Genomic DNA, 4352 nt, shown 5'->3' with positions numbered 1-4352 from the left:
CATGCTCTTCGTTTCTGAACAGACGTTTCAACCGTGGTATTATAGGAGCATACCAACATCACCTTCGCAGGAACCCTCTTCCTGGGGGGCTCGCCGTCAACATCACCAGGGTCATCTCGTCTGATCTTATACCGCAATGCACCGCATATCGGGCATGCGTTCAGATCCTTGTACGCATCGTGGTAGAGGATGCAGTCATTAGGGCATGCATGTATCTTCTGCACCTCCAATCCTAGAGGGCATACGATCTTCTTTGCTGCGTATGTACTGTCGGGCAATTCGTTATCCTTTGGAAGCTTCTTCTTCAATATTTTCAGTAGCTTCTCAAATCCTTTATCAGGCACATCATTCTCTGCCTTCCACTGCAGCAATTCCAGGACGGTACCGAGTTTTGTGTTGCCATCTTAGCAATTGGGGTACAACCCTTTTTTGTGATCCTCTAACATGTGATCGAACTTCAGCTTCTCCTTTTGACTTTCGCATTGCGCCCTTGCATCGACAATGACCAGGCGGAGATCATCATCATTGGGCACATCGTCTGGTTCCTCATGATCTTCAGCAGCTTCCCCCGTTGCAGCATCATTGGGCACATCGTCTGGTTCCTCTTGATCTTCAGCAGCTTCCCCCGTTGCAGCATCACCGTATTCAGGGGGCACATAGTTGTCATCGTCCTCTTCTTCTTCACCGTCTTCCATCATAACCCCTATTTCTCCGTGCCTTGTCCAAACATTATAGTGTGGCATGAAACCATTGTAAAGCAGGTGGGTGTGAAGGATTTTCCGGTCAGAGTAAGACTTCGTATTACCACATTTAGGGCATGGACAACACATAAAACCATTATGCTTGTTTGCCTCAGCCACTTCGAGAAAATCATGCACGCCCTTAATGTACTCGGAGGTGTGTCTGCCACCGTACATCCATTGCCGGTTCATCTACGTCCATTATATATAATTAAGTGTGTCAAAAACCATTACAGAACATCATGAATAGATAATCAAGTGACCAAATTAATAGAAGTTCATCATCACATTAAAACCAAAGTACATACATAGTTCTCATCTAACAACATATAGCTCTCCAGAGCATCTAGTTAATTAAACCATACATTGAAACTATGTAAAACATTTCAATGCGAAAACAAATGCGATCATAATCGCAACCAAGGTAACAATTGATCCAACGGCATAATGATACCAAGCCTCAGTATGAATGGCATATTTTCTAATCTTTCTCATATTCAACCGCATTGCATCCATCTTGATCTTGTGATCATCAACGACATCCGCAACATGCAACTCCAATATCATCTTCTCCTCCTCAATTTCCGGTTGAACTACCTCCTAGATAAATAAAATCTATGTCACGTTGGTCGGCATAATTGTCATAAACAATAAATGAACTAAATAGTTATAAAAAGATAATATATACCACATCCGAATCATAGCTAGGACGAGGGCCGACGGGGGCGGATACCAAAACCATCGCACTATATAATAACAAGCAATAATAAAAGTAAGAAAATTAGACAAGTATCTATCTAGCTAAAGTAAGAATTTTTTCTTTCAGAAAGAAGATAAAAACAAGAGGCTCACCACGGTGGTGCTGGCGACGAGATCGGTGCGGGCGATCCACGGCGGTGAAGACGGGAGTGGGACGTGACGGGCCGCTAAACCTAGACAAATCTCGAGGAAAATGGAGCTTTGAGGTCGAGCTTCGAGAGGAGAAAGATTAACTAGTGTGGCTCGGGCATTTCATCGAACACCTCATGTGCATAGGAGGTGAGCTAGAGCACCACAAAGCTCTCCCCTCACCGGCTAGAAAAAACAGAGCAATGTGGAGTGCTCTGCTCGCTGGCGAGGAGGTATATATAGGCACCTCATTGGTCCCGGTTCATGGCATGAACCAGTACCAAAGGGAAGCATGTGGTCCCGGTTCAAGCCACCAACCGAGACCAATGGTGGTGGGCCAGGAGCGAGGCCCATTGGTCCCGGTTTGTCCCACCAACCGGGACCAATGCCCCCACGAGGCCCGGCAGGCCCCTGGCCTCATGAACCGGGATAGATGGCCCCATGGGTCCCGGTTTTGGACTGAACTGGGACTAATGGGTCACCTCGGTCTGGACCAAAGCCCTGTTTTCTACTAGTGTTTGGGCACCACCCATGCGCGCACAGGAGGGATCCTTCAAATCCTTCCTAAACTAGTAAATTTGCACGTGCAATGCACGTCTAACTTTATATCAAACTTTTCTTGTTCATCATAGTTAGAAGGCACATTTATTCAAATAAAATCATTTAATTCTTCTCTTCATTATGACAATTGTGCTCAACGTATTGGTCAACAGAAAATCAGAAAATTCAATACTCAGATAATGCATTGATTGATTCCCAGCCTAAACAGAACTTCAGAAGGGGACAACAGCATACTTGCCTTCATCATTGCCGATCGTGCTCTAGATGCACGAATGGCGACCCAACATGACTGAGCGCTTCCCCTATAAAGCAGCCGGCACGGCTTATCGATGGTGTACGAAGGCCCTTCAATGCAGGCTGTCGTATATGGTGGCAGTAAAGGGTGGACGTTGTTTCAAGTCAGTTGCGCATTGTCGCCTTGCGACGAACAAGTTGTTTGAACAGTATATAGGCCAACATCTTCGAACACGTCAAGCATTCCAATGTCAGCCAATTCTGCAAGCCAATCACTCTCATCCAGACAATTTTGAGAAGATCCACAATCATGCTTTGTTTCCTCAAGAAAACACTGTTTCTGAGCTTCCTTTACATGCAAAGAGCAGCTTCGAGGGTAGCTGCAGTCAACTTATCCGACTGGCAATGCATGTCTATGCCAACATGTAATAACTAAACATAACATAGTGTAAGAAAAGTTCAGATAGTATATCAACCACAACAATTCTAATCCAAATGCAGAATTACTATCCTGAAAATTTGATGTGAAGTGGACAATCATAATTTGGAATTTGCTTCCAAGAAAACCAAAGTGATTTAAATCATCACCATTATACAAGGACACACACACACACACACACACACACACATAAACTCGTGAGAGTCTGGATCCTCTTTTATTTTACCACTATCAGCAAAAGTAGATCCTCTTTTAGTTGGCAGCTATTATTTTTAGGCGCCAAATTAAATTAGCTTAATTTTTTTAACACGATTGGACACATGCCCCAACTGCCGAAGAGGAAAAATAGTTGTTGCAGTGAAATGTTGCGTCCAAATTTACACATAGAACAGAAAACAAATAATCAGATATTTGACTACTCGGTTCTCCTCAAACTAAACAAAGTGGAATGATGATGGGATATCTTTTCCGAATTAACAGGTTCAAATTATCGTCAATCCTAGGACGAAAATGCACAGACAAATGCATGCCAATAGCTGTGAATCAGAAAAGAAAGAAAAACACTCACCATCTTGTGCAACGAACAGCCAAGAATACAACTGCAAATACTCCAGGGATAAGGGTGCAAGCATGGTGTCGTACATGATTTATCCAATAACAGCTCGTGTAGGAACTTATTCTGAATTCTTTGAAACCCAAAGGGCGATCTAAAAATAATTTCTTCAATCTAGAAACCTCGTCCACTCTGAAAAGAGATAACTAAAAGAAAAAAAACATATGTATCAGTACAGAGGGTGTTTTGTTTACAACAATGGCTGGAAAATATAGTGCTACATCCCTGTAATAGGATCTATATATAACAACCATATAGAGATATGAATAATAAAATGGATGATAAAGGGAACTGCATGGAGTAATGCACTGCTATAGGATCCTGGAGCAAAGTAAATATATGTACGATCTTCAATCTTGCAGGCACATATAATGTATTGGTTTTGTTTCTCAAGAGTTGTGTACGTCATCGTAGGAACATCTGGCTTCAGGCTTTCAACTATTGACCTCGTACCATTTTCTTTAGTAACTAATCTGCAAATAAATCGACATGGAACTAAGCTGAGAGAAAAATAAGACTGAATTTTGCTTATAAAATCGAACCACATAGGCGCTCACCAAAGGGTGAATAAATCAATTCTGATTTCTATATTACTAAAATCGGATCTAATTCAGATGCATCTCACTTGCAGGCAGGTTAGACCCAATACCTGTATACTAATCTGAAGAGGATCGTGCAAATTAGGATTAACCATGATAGTTTGGACAAGCGGCTTACATCCCAGATTGCCGGAGTACTATTGGTGTTGGTACGAACTGGCCATGATTTGGCTTCTCTGCTATCAGACCAGGACGTCGGAGTCCGTTGGGGAGCAGAGGAGTACCGACGTCACCCGCACCGACGTCCATCCGTGTGATAGCAGAGGAAGACCGGCGGG

General features: G+C 43.0%; 1 long non-coding RNA gene across 3 annotated transcripts in view; it reads right to left on the bottom strand.

Moving 5' to 3' along the window:
- Positions 1–2101: 2101 nt before the first annotated feature.
- The window catches only part of LOC119366995, a 5043-nt gene continuing 2792 nt past the window's right edge, over positions 2102–4352 (bottom strand). Inside the window, exons 4-5 of one of the 3 annotated variants that reach the window (XR_005176170.1) lie at positions 3431–3621; positions 2102–2855 (exon numbers count right to left, since the gene is read on the bottom strand). This is a non-coding gene — a long non-coding RNA (uncharacterized LOC119366995). Of the gene's footprint in view, positions 2856–3430; positions 3949–4352 lie in introns of all 3 variants that reach the window. The other 2 variants (XR_005176167.1, XR_005176166.1) reach the window with 2 other exon arrangements.

This window comes from Triticum dicoccoides, chromosome 1A, assembly GCF_002162155.2.
Source record: "Triticum dicoccoides isolate Atlit2015 ecotype Zavitan chromosome 1A, WEW_v2.0, whole genome shotgun sequence".
Lineage (NCBI taxonomy): Eukaryota > Viridiplantae > Streptophyta > Magnoliopsida > Poales > Poaceae > Triticum > Triticum dicoccoides.
This window is presented reverse-complemented; position numbering and strand designations above follow the sequence as displayed.